We start from the raw sequence: 16,653 nt of genomic DNA, 5'->3' as shown, positions 1-16,653 counted from the left end.
GTATTCCTGCTAAGCAAGGTTGCATAACTCCATTCCGCAGTGGGAGGGAAGAGCCAAGATTTCCCAGGGAATGGCCACCACTGCCCCATCCCCTCTTTATTAAGAATTAGGCATATTTCTAAGTCCCACCCAGCTTTTGGGGTATTCCGGATGTTGCCATCCTTGGTGTCTGGCAACATCCCAGTGCCAATCAAAAACATCCTTTTCCACTAGAAATAGAAAGAACAAGACGGAGGGAAGACCATTCCTCAAAGATTTTGGTTTACTTTGGAACCATAAACATACAGTGATGTGTGATATTTAAGGGCTGTCTTCTCTGCAGGGTCTTAAAGGCTTCCGGTGAGGTCCTAATTAGCCTTAATCAATGAACTGTCTTCTTAGCTTGAGGCAGGAATCTGTGCATTTGCCCAGCTCTCTGGTGGTTTTCTTCCACTGGCGGGTGTCGTTTTTCCTCCGTCTGGTTGGGTAACGACTGCAAAGTGGCTGCTACTCTGTAAAGAAACATGGCTACATTATGAGACATTTTCAGAGCATAATAAAAATAATAATATGATTTCCGTTAGTATTTATCAAGAACTATTTATTGCACTAAGCCTTTTACATGCCTTATCTTATTTGATTCTCAAAACAACATGAAGTAGTACTCTCATTATTGCCATTTTACAGATGAGTAAGACTGAGGCTCAGAGGAGTTAGGAAGCTTGCTGAAGGCTGGTGGGGGCAGAGCTAGACACCAAACCAGATCTGCTTGACTCTGAATTCATGTTCTTAAAATGTCTTTGCTAAATTACCCTTTTAGAGATTTTGACATGATTTCTGGTGCACAATAAAGGCGTTAGGTCCAGGGGCAGGCTGGCCAGTACAGATTCCTGCACATCTTTCGAGGAACACCCACCTGTGTGTGAAGACTACTGACCTCAGATGGCTGCTGTTGGGGTCGGGATGAAAGAAGAATGCAAGAGGGTAAAATTCTTTGTTCTTCTTGTTTTACTGTATTTTCCATATGCTTGTAGAAAGGATCTATCAAAGAATAAAATGACAATGTTGCTGCTCCCCAACTAATCACCCCAGGAAATCAAGTTGAAGATTAAGTCCAGCAGACGCCAACATTATTAGTCATCCCCATCGAGGGCTGCAGCCCGCGAGGTGACATCAAGCCCCTGACCTGTCACTGATTTCTTAATTAGCAGCTAAAGAAGGGAAGGAAAGCTGTGTGACCCTGTATTGTCCCAAGTGCCCATAGAGCTGCTCTCCCAGGGCAGGCTCTGCGTATTTTGAAAGCCTCCTACTGTTACCAGCAATTTCACGATCACCCAGGAAACTTGCAAACAGTTTTCAAAGATGTTACTTTTCTGTAAGTGTTATTTCCACTAATGAGACCCAAGGGCAAGGTGACCTGGTGCTTTTCCTTCAGAACTCGGTCTCCCTCATTCGCTCTCTGCTAGTTATGTTGTCACAGGGCTGTCTTTGCCTCGTCTCTTTCGCTGAACTGTCTTCTTGAATTTTAAATAATTAATTGTCACTTCTTTCAGAGAAGCGGCAATGCCTCAGATGCTCAAGATGGTGTGCTTAGGTATAACTGGGTGCCTGCAAGGTGGACTCCCTCCCCTTTCAGGGCCTCTCCACACCTGCTGCATCTGTGGTCAGTGAGGTCCAGTGGACTGCAGCCCTGGGGAGTGGGTGTAAACACTATGGGAAGAGCTGGTTTCGGTCCTCAGGGAGTTTACAATCAATTGTGAAGGAGAAGAAATTACACTAATAAACACAAAACAAGGAAAATATAATGGAGGTCTTCAGAAAGCTTTTCCCCAAAGCGTTATAGAAATCATGAGGAAGAAATTGTATTTTCATAGAAGCCATGTCCTATCAATGCTTGGCAGAAACCTGCTACTTTGCAAACTCTTCTGCAGCACAATGCTAAGGCGGTATTAACCCTAAACTCAACCTGATGCTGATTTTTCCCTACGAATGCTCACATGTTGAAAAACTGAAGTCAATTTCCTTAACCTCAGGAGTTAACCATACTGCTTAACCCTCATCAGCTCCTGTCTTGTCTGCCTTTGGCCTGGTGCCTGGAAGGCTGCCCACTGTCTGGGTCAGAGTGGCAACATCCTCTCCACGTGGAAACAGGCAACTGGGTGGCTATTCCTGTAGGGCCTAGAAGAGTGAGTCCTCAGCTTGCTCTGGATCCGGAGGGTGGTATTTGGATAGGACCCCCATTTACCTTGAATGGAGACTTGATGCTTCTCCAGCAAGTCCTTACATCACGCAGGTAACTTCTAAACCTCATAAAAAGACATGACTGTTCTGTGCAGTTTATATTCAAGGAACGAAGCTGGAGGGTCTTTCCCCCATCGCCCTGCCTACATCCTTCTTCATCTCAAGCCATCAAGAACTCCTCTCAGCTGCCTCCGTGTCCCCTCCCCTTCTATGCGTCTTGCTCTCCGTCTCCTTTGCTGGTTGCCCCGTCCTCACCCACCCAGCCTTAACTGCTGGGGTCATTGGGACTCGCTCCTAGACTCTCTGCTTCTGTCTCTGAGCTCCTGTCCCTTTCAGACATTTCCCTGGTTTAATTCCCCATTGCTCTCCCCCTCATTTGTAAAGACTGAGGTATAACTTATTTCCACTAAAGTGCACACACCTTCACTGTGCAGTGTGGTGAATTTTTGCCTCTGTGTACACCCATATAGCCACTACCTACATCGAGGTCAGAGCATGACCTTCTCATGCAGTACCCACCTCTATGCTGACCTCTATCACCAAAGACTAACTTTGCTTATTTTTGAACTTCATGTGAATGGACCCACAGTATATACTCTATTTTATTTAATTGCTTTCAACATTACATCTGTGAGATTATTCCATGTCGTGTGTATCAGTAGCTCATTCTTTTGAATGGAAGTGTAGTATTCTATTATAATAATATTTCAAAATTTATCCATTCTACTGTTGTTGGACATTTAGGGTGTTCCCCGTTTGGGCCTGTTCTGAACACAGCTGCCGTAACATTCTTCTGGTGGACATGAGTATTCATGGGTACATGCCCGGGGTAGGTCACAGGACATTTTATGGTTAGCTTTTGAGGTATCACACAGTTTTTTCAAAGGTACAAATTTACTCACCCACCAGGAGAATTCCAGTTGCCTCCTGTTTTCACCAACACTAAGTTCAAATTTTAGCCATCCTATTGGATACATAGTGACGGTTCACTATGTGCTCATAGGCATCTCTCAGATGACTGATGATGTTGGCAACTCTTTCATGTAATTGTTGGTCATTTTGATATTATTTGTAGCATGTGTGTTCATGCCTTTTACCTGCTTTTAATTGAGTTGTTTCTCTCTTTTTGAGCTGTAGCTTTTGTTTTTTTCCTAATATGCACTTTGAATAACAGTGCCCTGTTGCTTTTAAATAAAATATGAAGTCATCAAAATGTTCCTCAGGCACTGCCCAGGACTTCAGTCTGGTCTTGCACCATTTACCCCCTCTCTTGACTCTCTGTCCTCTGCCACCTTCCTTCTTGCCTCAAGGCCTTTGCATTTGCTGTTCTTTCTGATTCATCCTGTTGTTGGGAGACACTTCCTTCCTTTTCCTAAACAACCAGCCTTTCCTGCTCTTGTTACACAGCCAGCTGGTCCACCTCAAGGTCTCAGCTTAAATTTTACTTTCTCCCAGATTAAATGAAATCTTTCTGTTACATGTCCTCATCCCACTTGTACATAATCTTCATGTTATTTATTGCAAGTTTCAACAATCGTTTGTAAGATTCTTTGGTAGACTGGCCTCCCCATTTCTGAGGACTTCCAGAGGCTTAGGACTGAATTTATTCTGCTCCTCATGATATCTGCTCCACTAAAAAGAGGGCTTGGCATATAGAAATTGCTCAACAAATGTTTCTGAAGACAGACAAGTGTGAAAGCCTGAACAAAGCAGTCTTTGAATTCAGCTCTGTCTGGTTCCACGGTTTGAGTTCTTTGTCTCTATCACCAAGAAGCCTGCCTTGTGGCTGGAAACTGCACAGGTAGCAGAATCTCTAGAATTACATGTGGGTCAGAAGCCTGTTCGATGCCGACTGTGAGATCATGGGTCATATGTGCAGTGAGCAGATCTAGGGCATGGGAGAACCGCAGAAGTATGGGTACGGACGAGGCATTGTGGCTGGAGTGAGAATGGGAGGGCAGGTGGGAAGCAGTTTGATGTCAGAGAGAGAGACGAGGAAAAAAGTTATAGATATGGTAGGAAACTGCAGAAGTCACTTCAGCTGGTCCCCACTGATGGCAATGTCTCACGAGCATGAAGTCGATCTGCAGTAGATGGGAAGAGGGAAATTATGGAATGAGCAATCGCACTTAGAAATATAAATAACACCAAATTTGCTGACTATAATGGCTTGGGAATTCCAAGGTATTTTGAGGATTTTAAGACTATCTCAGGCTGTGATGAGTCTTTGGGGGTTAGAGTCCAGGACTATTTCCAGATGGATGGACCTTTGAGTCCAGTGCTACTTTAGAACTGGGGAGGTTGTTTTCCTGGGGGAGGGACAATGTCCACATCACAGCGTCCAATGGCCTGGTGCTTTGGTGTAACGTGGTTGAGCTGTTGATGTTTAGAGTGGTATCTCGTGGTTTGAGCAGAGATGGGAACTTTAAATTCCTGTGAGAGGCCCATGGATCAGTCCGTGCAGCAGGCATTAGACTCATGAATACTGCACTTTGCAAACATATTTACTGCTACTTTTCTGATCTGCACAGATGCTCTTCTAATTAGTAAATGTACATGTCTTAGAAGTATTATTGAATCCATTGCTTTCTGTCATTTAGATGGTTCTGAAAATGAAGTGATAGGAAATGTACACCGCTGTTCATGTGGAAGGGTTTTGGAAATTTTTTGGTGTTAAGCTGTGGTCTTTTATACCTGAAAAGGTTGGAAATCATCTCATTTGTTGAACCTAGAGAATATTCAGGGCTCAAGATGGCTTGTTGCATGTTTAGCAGATGAGGAGGTGGTGGTCCTAGGAGAGTAAATCTAGAGTAAGGTCTGGCTGGTGGAAGCACTATGGGGCATGCCAGGTCGCATGACCCCCAGGAAAAGTCTGAGTTTTTTCTCTCATGTTCTGTGTGGAGAGTAGTTCCAGGAACCACTGAGTTAAGTGTTCAGGTCTTTGTAATTAGGCATTCTTCCATGGTCACTGAAATCCCTAATAAACTGATGAAGATTTTACACCTTATATTGAAAACATGAAGATTCCATTTTGTCATAGTGTGGAAGTTAGAATTTAGGAGCTAATGCTGTGTCTGAAATAGAATAGTGTGATTGATTTTTAGTGATTTGATTTGAGATATTTGGAGAGTTATTTGTGCACAAGCAGTGTAACCCATAACCTGGTGGACATGGGCATTCGTGGGTACATGCCCAGCAGCCTTGTTTCCAACAGTTCGTGCTTTACAAGGAGAAGCCCACCGGCCCTCACCGTGGGGCAGCCTGGCCCCACAGAGCCTCTCGCCAGCCACTGTGAATGTGGTGCTCCCTAGAAGCTGCTGCTGCTCCTCCCTGACCATGAAGTTAGTCCCCTTGAGACATTCTTCTCATAGGGGAGGATCTGGGACAGCTTCTGCCATGTTCAAAGGCTTCTGGGACAACCAACCTCAGCCTCACTCAGCCCTGGAGAGGGTGTCTACCCACCTGGAACAGTGAGTGCCCCTCCAACTCTCTCTTCTGTGCTAAGATCCTCCCTTTCCCTCCCAGGGTCCTTAAAGGTGTGGTGAGGTGGTCTGAGAACCCTCTCACCTCTCTTTAAAAAAAATATTAGCTATTGTTTTAAACAGCTTTATTGATGTTATGCAAAAATTGCACAGATAAAATGTATGCAAGTTGATCGGTTTGGGTGTATGTGCACAAAGGTATCAAACTCATTTCATAATCTAAAGATAGACACGGAACACTAGTAGTGTAAAAGTTGTATGTTAACCACCCTTAATCTTAGTGTAAAAGTTTAAAGACAATAGAATTGACAGTATCTGCAACTACAAAAAGTTGCTTAATGGATAGACAACATCAGAAGATATAAATTATGACATGAATTACCTTCTCCTGTTGTTATTCAAGTCTGCTAAGCCTGTATTCACAGAGTGAGGACTTGTCTTTTACTGAACAGATTATAAATAAAAGTTGCCTGAAAAAGGACTCAGAAAGGGGAACAAAAAACCAAAACAAACAGAGGACAACAAGACAAGATAATACAAGACAAATCTATGGTCATTTCTTGAATGTAGCATGTTTCTATTTCTGGTCCTATGGCTTAAACATTAATTTAAGGTCTTTCTAAAAGACTTAACATAAATCTCTTTGTTGTAAGATTAAAGAGAATTTCCCATATAAAATTAGATTAAATTACATTAAAAACTCGGATGAAAGAAAGCCGTGTAACCAGCTAGCTTTCTCCCCTTGGCTACATCATAGACATCTTTGTTGAGCAACCTCAGAAAATTCTTATCTTGTTCAGGTCCTGCACCTGCAGTGAGGTCCAGGGCACCAGGGAATGCAGAGGCCACCTGTTTGGCCAGTGGAGGGCACGTCAGCCTCTTGCACTGGCTTTAAGTGCTCTGATGAGCTGAGCTGGCGGAGCAGAGCACAGGCCCTCTGTGCCTTACACAAACAACTTGTGCTGGCAGCAGACCAACCCTGCTTCTCATCCCTTTCTACACTTGCTTTTTCTTCTAATCCTTGAAGGTAAGCTGGCCTGTTTGAACCCCTGATATCTGTGCTTTGAAGTCCAGGAGACAAAGGAATCTTGAAGCCATGACAAGATGGCCTTCAACGGACTCAGGCTGTATTTTGACTAAAATGAAGACTTCAAGATTTTGAAGCCTTGTTTATCTACTAGGGCTCCAATGTAAAAAATGTCACAGCCAGTAGACATCTTCTGATCTCCAGAAGTACATATTGTAAGTTCTGGGTCACTCACCTTCCCACGGCGTCCTCAGTGTTCCCAGAACCTTTGCTGCTCTTAGCAAGCCTTAAGGAAACCACTTCCTCTGGACGTCTGCCCCTTGTCTCCTGCTCATTACAGTCTTCCCAGCTGCCCTTTATAGTGCTCCCACTATTAGTCACTGTCCCCATTGCTCGCCTCTCCCTCTACCTGCTTTCTTCAGAACCTGACCTCGCCCAGTCTCCTCTAAGGGGGAAGAGCAGAGGTGGAGAAATACTCATCTCGGTCCCGCTCCTTGCAGGGCTCCCAGTAGCTCTGAGTGGCTCGTTCAGGGAGGATGTCAGCTTGGATTTTCCCTGCCTTCTCTCAGCAAAGCTTTTTAATAGCAGCCTTGCATCACAGCCTGGGAGCTCTTTCTGTGTGGCCAGGGGAAGGCTCCTCCCCACACAGAGATGACCTCTTGGAAGCTCGTGTATGCCTCGGACTCTCTGTGACCTTGGACTTTCCGTGTCTTTTTTGACTGGCCATCCTACAGCATAATCATCTGAATATGGATGTGTATAAAGGGTCTTCTCATCACCAGGCAGCCCACCTTTATCCCGCATGGAAGCAATGATATTGGTGTTAAGGAAATGAATGAGAGCTCTGGGATCTATGTGCCTGGAAGAAGTCATGGGTTACTAGCTGTGTGATCTTGAACAAGTTAATTAATGGCTCTGTGCCTCAGTGACCACCTCTGCAAACAGGGGGTATTAACAGAACCTACTTGTAGGTCATTATAAGGATTATACAAGATAGTACACGGGAAGAGCTCAAAATAGCTTGTGGCATATAATAAATAGCAAAAAATATTAGTAATCATAATAGAAGTAGAGGGAGACTTAATTACATTTATAAAAACTAGTCGAGTCTGCAAACTCCCAGCCCATCTGAGAGAGGCGTGCCATAATCACCATTCAGATCTTCTTGCTCTACCGAGTAAGAACATGTCAAGATGCATCACTCTGTCCTTCCCTCCAGCTGTGAGGTAGAAATGTGAACGTCTTTCTCTCGTTCCTTTCCTCCAGGTGCCAGTGGTAGGCTAGATAGCTACATCAGGACTTCTCAAACATTAATGCAGACAGGAATCACCTGAAAATCTTAGGAAAATACAGATTATGGTCAGCTAGGTTTGGGAAGGGTCCTGAGATGCCAAATTTCTCTCACAAGCTCCCATGTAGCTGCTTGCATTTTGAGTACTTCTTGCATTTTGAGTAGCAACGATCTCTAAGATGGTCTGACCTGGAGAGGGGAGCTTATTCTGGTTCAGTTTTGGGGGAAGAATGCCAGGAGATCAGTGGCTCTGCTTGGCATGGTGTGGATAAAGTGGAGGTTCCTGTGGCTAGGATTCTCACCTGGCCCTGGATGGCTAGCTCAATACACACGTGTGGGCAATGTGTCATTATTGATTCTATATAGAGAGCCCTGCCCGGTGCTCTGGGAGAGATGGGGGTACAGCTGCAGGAGAGCAGAGACGAGACTGGAGTGGTGGCAGCGTGGAGGGCAGAGACTGAGACGGCTGCGAGGGCAGAGGGGCCCAGGGGCAGAGACCGGTTTGCTGCATGCAGACTTGCTCTGAGTGGATGGGGTTCTAGTGATTGACCTGCCACTGTGAGAATAAAGCTGAGTTGTTTACCCCAAGAACACTCTACTGTCATTTCTTTGATCACACTGAATCCATAGTGAACTTGCCCGGGGCTGAAACCCATTGGCAACACAATTGGTGACAGTCAGCAGGGTTCATTGGTGACCAAGGCAACAGAACAGGCTGCCCTCATGGAAGGAGTGCTTCAGCAGCTGCACCTGTGGACGGGGAGACGTTCGAGTGTCCCCTGTGGACATGTGGTCCTGGGAAGTGGTGGAGGACTCCGGTCTGCCCCAAGGGAAAGAAAATTTGTTGCTGACTGAAATGGCATCACTATGAAGTGCTGTGGAAATAGTAAAAGCCCGAGAAGGAGCAGAGGCCCGAGAAGCAGCAGCACGCAGGCTGCCAGGTGCTGCGGGGCAGGTGGAGGGTGTAGCGCAGCCGTCAGCCCCAGAAGTGGAGGAGCGGAGGTTTGATGAACAGGTGGGGTGGAGGCCCTGCTGGTGCCGGAGGCATTGGCCCCTCCTCGGTAGAGACCCCCCTGGCTGGAAGCTGGTGGACAGCCAGAGGGACTCAGCACCAGTTCTTCCAGGAGAGGTGCAGCCCCCTCCTCAGGCTATGGAGCATCCATGCTCTGCTTCTGTCCTCAGGCTCAAGCACGAAAGGAAACAGGGTCTGCTTCTGGACGGAAGGATTTAAAGGGCCGGGTGAAGATCGCGAGGACCCAGATGTGGGGTGGTTTGAAAAGGCAGGAGCAGACGGAAAGAAATTGGACTGGAGCTGTGGCAATTGAGACCGGAGCAGTGGTTCAGGCCGCTGAGGATGAAGCAGAAGCCAGAGATAGAGCAACAAGATCGGCCTGTGTGTCTGCAAGACTTTCTGCCAGAGGGGCTGGAGAAGGTGGGTACTGTAAGGCCCACCCATGGTCCTTTAGGTTAACTCCTTGGAGTAGAACTGGTTTGAATACAGCCAGGATGACCACTTGGTGGCAATGGATCTCCTCAGGCTTGAGGGTTATTATAATTTGTCGTAATTTTTGTTGTTTGTATGTTGTATTATGTTGTTATGGAATTTGGTTACAATGCTCCAGCAGGGACCATTGCAGAGGATTGAGGGCACATAGATTGAGAAGCAAAAATCCTGGAGGGGTGGAGTGTGGATAAAATGAAGGTTCCTGTGGCCAGGAGTCTCACCTGGCCCTGGTCAACTAGCTCACTATTCACATGTGGGCAGTGTGTCGTTATTGACTCTATATAAAGAGCCCTGCCCAGTGCTCTGGGAGAAATGGTGTCATGGCTGCAGGAGAGCAGAGACAAGACTGGAGTGGTGGCAGCACTGAGAACAGAGACTGAGATGGCTGTGAGGGCAGAGAAGCCCAGAGGCAGAGACAGGCTTGCTGCACGCAGACTCGCTCTGAGTTGATGGGATTCTATGATTGACCTCCCACCGTGGAAATAAAGTTGAGTATAACCCTTTCACCCCAAGAACATTCTACTGCCATTTCTTTGGTTGCATGAATCTATAGTGAAGTTGCCTGGGACTGAAACCCAATGGCAAGACACACGGTGATTCAGACTGCATTTTCACAGTCCAGACCTGCAGAGATGGGCTCTTGCTGAAAGGTCCTGAAATGGCCTTAGGTACTTCATCTGGCCAAGGCCATTTTATTTTGGCCTCAGTCTATTTTTTTTAAAGATATATGCATAAATAACAAGGGAGTCATAGTAAACAAGGGGCTCAAATATGTGACTCAAAGGCAGACACATTAAATGCGGGTGAAATATATTTCTGAAAAATTCAATATACAGTTCAAAAGAAAACTCAGTTTTGGGCAACATTTTTAAGTTTTAGGAATACATGATATAAAATTCTTTTGACCCTGGGGGTTCTCCTTCCCTCACTATTCTCCCTTCCTGTGTATGTACAAACCACATATCACACCTGTATTTTCATTTGGCTAATATTGAAACTTCCCAGGGATTGTGATTCTCTGCTGTTACTGTAAGAGAAATCTGACTGGTGGACAAGGTGAGGGGTGGGGAAGGAGGCCTTTCCTGGTGGGCAGAAATAAACTACAACTGGGGCAAGGTCAAGGCCCCATGGTCAGTATTATTGGGCCACTGGTTTTCCAGAAAATACCATCAGTTCTGATGTTTCTTGTCCAGTGTCTCTTCAGAGTTCTTTGAGATTTTAATTTGATCAATGAGGATGCCTCAGGGCACATACTTTTTTGTATTCTAGGCTTACATGACTGCAGGGAAGAGAAAACAGGATTCCCTTCTAGACTTTTGGGGTACCTGTGATTTGCAGAAGAGCCAAGCCAATCTCTTCAATGACACTTTTCATGTGGGTAAGTTCTGTGGCCCGTGTGTGCCTAGTTCCTAGCGCAGAGCTAGCATGGAAGGGAGTCTCTACCCATGAGAGGGCCTGGAGGATTTCACAGGGCTGGGCTCATCTGGGTGCAGACAGCTTTTTCCTCAGGCTCTCTCTGGGTGCCCACCTACTGCTGGACCGGACATGCTGATGTGAAGTTTTCTGTTGGCCTGGCGGCTGGCATTCACACTGTAAAAGGGCAATGGAGTAATGTGTCTTCCAGGTGTTGGAGAAAACAGAAAAGCATTGACTTTCCCTTGCGATGCACCCTACAATCCTACAGATCACATGAGGACAATCGGAAGGGTCTTGGACACCTGAGGCCTATTTTGTTTCAATTTATATTATCATTAGCAGAGATTTAGGCCAGGAGACTATCTGGGTTCTTGTTTGTAATCTTGAGGGTATGTGCTAACTTTATGTTGTAATGTCAGTGATTCCTTGACTTTATGAGGGGAATGATCCCTCAGTCTACTTCCATGAATGCAAATCATCCATGTTACCTAAATTTTCTGTCTACTGGGAGAATCTCACAGTTCCCTCCTAGCTGATAAGCTCTTATGATATATACATGTCTATTCCCTTGTATGTCTAAATCTTTGAATTTGATGGGCTCTTAAGAAATGTAACTTCATACACTTTAGAACTCTTGTAACCTTTTATATTTTTAGGACCATACAACACTTACATCTTATGCTTGGTTATATAAGCCAGAAGTTATATCCTGTAGGGTTCGGAATTGGCTTTGCTTGATTTGAGACCAGAACTCATTGGATCATTCTACTATTATTCCTCTTTGTGCTGAAAATTGCTTTTAATGGATGTATTTACATGTACTATTTCTGTTCTATGTTGATACATTTAATGAATCAATTGCAGAAACACCACCCAGTAGACAGAAAATTTAGGTAACATGGATGATTTGCATTCATGGAAGTAGACTGAGGGATCATTCCCCTCATAAAGTCAAGGAATCACTGACATTACAACATAAAGTTAGCACATACCCTCAAGATTACAAACAAGAACCCTACTATTATTCCTCTTTGTGCTGAAAATTGCTTTTAATGGATGTATTTACATGTACTATTTCTGTTCTATGTTGATACATTTAATGAATCAATTGCAGAAACATGATTGAATGACAATACTCCAAAGAAATACAGTAGAGTATTTCACTTTCTTTTGGAATGCTTTATGCTAACTCTTTTTCAATTTGTATATGACAAGTATTTTTCTAAACATTTTTTCTCATACCCCTTTGATAATTGGATAAGCTCTTGACATTTTCTCCAGAAAAATACACATACACATGCCATTTGGTCCTGATTCTTAATCATTGGTCATTACTGGATCATATTAACTTTTTAATCTGTACTTCACTACTTGTCTACTGCTGTCCTCCTATGACTATAGTTTCTCATTCATTTGTTAATTCAGTCAGTTTTTCTTTCTTTCAGTGGAACATGTTAAGTGATGTAACACAATTTTGAGCACAGGGCTGTGGGCACATGGACTATTGAGTAACCAACTCCACTCTGGGATCAGAGAAAGTTGCAGAGAGGCTGGGATGATCTGGGAGCTAAAAGCTGAGAGATGAGCTGATGTTTCCCAGGCAGAGTGGAGGGAGGAAAAGACTCCCAGTTAGATGGAACAGCATGTACAAGGGCAAAGAGGTGTGGAAAAGTGGTCAAATTTTGGCAAGAAGGGGTAGGCTAGTAGAGCAGTCATGGTGTGGTTGGAGCAGTAAACATCAACAAGAATGCATGTAAGGAGCCCTCTCGCTCTATATTTAAGTTCTGGCATCATAAAACCAATAGATGTTTTTGTTCTTCAGTCTGGATGTTTAGCGGTGCCTGGGGTGTCCTGGTTGAAAGCAAGAATGGCCTCAGCCAATAATGGTAACTTTATCTCTGAAGAGACAACCTCAAACCTTTTGAGGGAATAATTGGTGTTCCATCTTAACGCGGGACAGTTTGAAGTTGAGCTCACCTTCTACAGGGATTGTCACTGTCATTGCCATCATCATCAACAATGAGGCACCATCTCCACCACCACCACTGACATTGTGTGGAAGAACTTAGTTCAGGCTCAGGGCGAGATAACTTTTAACAAAGAAGTAAAGAAAACACATAATATTAGTTTGCAGATATTCTCTTGTCAGATTCCCAATAACACAAATATTAGAAAAAATTGTTACCTTGGTGCCTGAGTGACAAATATTACAAAGGTTGTGCCCCTGCCTTAGTTCAGACCCCACCACCCCTGGCTTAGACCTCTCAGCACTGCCTCTGGTCTTGTCCTGGCTGCATCATCCCCAGCACCGTAACAGAGGGATCTTTTTAATATGCAATTTGGAGCAGGGTACTCTGTCACTTAAAACACTTTAATTCACTGACTTCCCATGAAACAATGTCCAAACCTCCAAATACACAGCATAAGATCCTCTTCTCTCTGGCTTCTACCTACCTGCCTGGTCTCATCTCTAATACTGCAGTGGAGTACAGTCTCCTGAATATACAAGTTATTTTCTATCTTCTCATATTTTAAGATGATTTTCTTTTAGCCTCATAAACTCTTCATGTTTTGACTACATAGAAAATTACTATTCATCCCTTAAGAGCCAACTCAAATGTCACCCCTTCCAAGAAGCTTTCCTTGATGTCTCTAGGGACCAGTAAGAGTTTATCCCATTGTACTCCCACAATACCTTGGTCTTGTCTGCATGACAATCTTAAGACACATAAACAAATCATTATAACCCTGGGAGTCCTAGGATAGCAAGCAGGGTTTGTGTTCTGTTCACCTTGATATATTCTGCACAGGGCTGGGTATCAAGTTGGCATTTAATAGTTATTGAATGAGTGAAAACATCTTATTAAAGATAATCTTTAAGGATAAACACCAAAAGTTTATTTTTGTGAGAAAGTTATACATTTTTTCCTCTCCTGAGAATTCTTTTCCCATTACTTTGGTGGGAATGGGGTGGTGGGCTAAGAATGTCCAGGGTCCAGAGCTATGAAGGGCAGAGACAGGGAGGAAGTTAGACAAGAGATTAAAATACAGAGAGTGATAATTGAGACAGAAGGGAAGTGAAAGTAAAGTGACTCTCCTTTATATTATATATCAGGCTCAGGACCAGAGAGAAAATTCCCCACAGATTTTCAAAAAGTGAGCTGGGGCTCTTCGTCTGGCTTTGTGGCAGGGCGGAGTCCATCTGTCCCTGTTTCGGGGGGAAGAGAGAACGTGTGGGGCCTCCCTGTACAAAGTTCAGAAGGAACTCGGGCATCCACACTCCAGCTGTTTCTCCATTCTGTTTATTTTCCTTTTCGTACTCCCTCCCAGCGCTTAGCAACCTTCCCTTTCAGCCTGTTCAGCTGGAGATCACCGGAAAACATAACCCTGGAAACCCCAAAGGGCCTGTGAGGCCCAATCCGTCTTCCATTATTCCCAATCCAAGAGTAGATTTTAATTATCTTCCACTGATGACTCATTTTGCCTGAGAACTAAGTGTCCAGGGTCTTGGTTGTGCTCAGCAGCTGTGTAGAAACAGGCTGGCTTTTCTAGAGGAAGGACTGGGTGGCATCCGTGTGGGAGAGTGGGTGGCAGTGCAGGTGACCTGCCTACCCTGGGAAGCATGTTTAGGTGGAGAGTCTTTGTGTGAATACAGTCTGGAAAGGGCTCTTGGAACGTGCTGTGGCCCAAAGAGGAGAAGGCCATGGTGGGAACAAAAGCCCAGGGAGCCTGGCCGCCCGTATCATCGGCGATGATCTTCCCAGGAAGTTGCGCTGCCGGGTTTGGATTGGAAAGCAGAAGGTGCCTCACCCTCTGTAGAGTCTGCTTGAAAGGGGGCTAAAGGCCGAGAGTGGTTCCTCTTCTTGGCTCTGGAATGTCCAGACCAATTCCCGTCCTTTCAGAGCTGTAGCTCCAAAGGCCAGAGGTGAGGGAAGGGGCTCGTGCCTCTCCTGAAATTGGAATATGAGCAAAAACTGGTTAAGCATGTCCAGGGGAGGCATGATCGGTGGGATGAGAGTGCTCACATCAGGAGACGTGGCTGGTGGAAGAGGAGTTTCTGAGAGGAGGTACTGGAGAGGGATGGTCAGTAACCTGAGGGCTTTACGAGGAGACAGTGGATGGTCACGGTGGTGGGGTACTTGTAGCTGCATTTAGTGACTGACAGACAGCAGTTCTCTTTCAGCTGCCTGCTGGGAGCTGCTGCTTCCCTTGTTCCACAGGTGCCTTGAGACCCCACTCTCTCAAGAGTGTTGATCTTGGTAAAATTGTCCCCCGTTGCCCGTTCCTAGAGATGGCTCAGGTTCCTACCTGCAAAAGAGTTTAATATTAAAATATTCCAATGTATGGTTTATCCGTGGAGTTGCTAGACTCAAAATCTCTAAGTAATAGGACATTGTGACCAGAGCATATTCTACTTTCATGGTCTGACGAAGCTGCACATTCACAAAGATTGTATTTTCTTCTGGACTTTAGTACGTCATGAGTTGGAATACAATATAAATACACACACACACACATTAGCTTTTTAATGATTAGGGTTGGTTATGGAAGAAAAGCAGGTAATGTTTTATTCATTCATTTAATATGTTTTGAGCAGCTTTATGAATCAGTTTCTCTGCTAAGAGTTGGAAGCTAGGGAAATAAGTCAGAAGGTCTTTGCCCACGTAAGACTCATAACTAATTTAACATCAGGCAAGACATTGAAATCTATACTAACTTTACAATACAATGATTTCAATTGACTTTGTTTTTCCTCTTTTCTCTGTCATTGGCGTCTCACGGGTCCCAGCAGCTCTGTGGCCCCCAAGCAGACGGGTGCAGAGCTCAGCCAGGGATGCACACCGTGACACTGGCTCCTGTCTGCCAGGCGGCCCGATAAGCCAGCAGGTGTCTTGGGGCTTCCAGTTCCACACCAGCCCCGAGGGCCACTGTGTTGCCTCCCAGAGTGGCAGCCGTTTTGTCGGAAGCATCTGAGGTACTTTCTGTCAGTGTTTCAAGCTGTCTGTCTAATGTCCGCGAACGTGGCGTGAGGACCACCTGGTCCGAGGTGACCTGCTCCGATGCAGGCGGCATCCTGGTCCTCTGCCGTCTCGCTTACAAAGCTCTGTCTGCTCTGTCTCAGATAAGGGAGCACCAGGAGGCTGCACTGCTGGCTGCTCTGAGTCCATTCTTCAGAGAGTTCTGGTAATTTTCCTCTGTGAGAAAAGGGGCTGGTTGCCAACCTTAGCCTGTGATCCCTCTGCTGTCCCTTCCAGTGCCGGCTGTTGAAATAAGGGCTTTTGATTTTCTTTTCCATTATTTTCTCTGACAAGGGAAATGAGGCTAGGAACTTTCAGGTTATCTTAGGCATCTGAGAAATACCCACAAAAACAAAAATATCGGACTTACTAAATCCTAGGACCCAAATCACCATTCTATACTGATGCTTATGAATACATCATGCATTATGTAGATTTGTGTGTATGCTGTATATGTGCTTCTTTCTCCCCAAAGGTTATGTCAAGTGGGAAAGAATAGTATTCTTTTTGCATTGTCTTTGTTTTTGTGGATGACAAGCAAGAACACCATTCAGCTCTTGACCAAAAAGAGTTCCCCCCCTGAAGATTTTGGGGCAAGGTTTTGTGGGGAATCTGGGCCTCTGCTTTTTTTAAAAATATTTCTATCCTCCAGTTTTGTGCAGACCCCTCCTCTTGGAAAATGTAGTGGGTACATG

At 44.9% G+C, this 16,653-nt stretch overlaps 1 long non-coding RNA gene across 1 annotated transcript; it reads right to left on the bottom strand.

Annotated features, from left to right (window-relative positions):
• Positions 1–279: 279 nt before the first annotated feature.
• Positions 280–6,274, bottom strand: LOC118971960 (uncharacterized). The gene is made up of 3 exons (XR_012123217.1): positions 6,085–6,274; positions 917–1,020; positions 280–491 (listed from the first exon to the last, which is right to left on the bottom strand). It is a non-coding gene; the product is annotated as an uncharacterized lncRNA (long non-coding RNA).
• Between the last annotated feature and the right edge of the window lie 10,379 nt (positions 6,275–16,653).

This window comes from Manis javanica, chromosome 12, assembly GCF_040802235.1.
Source record: "Manis javanica isolate MJ-LG chromosome 12, MJ_LKY, whole genome shotgun sequence".
NCBI classification, from domain to species: domain Eukaryota; kingdom Metazoa; phylum Chordata; class Mammalia; order Pholidota; family Manidae; genus Manis; species Manis javanica.
This window is presented reverse-complemented; position numbering and strand designations above follow the sequence as displayed.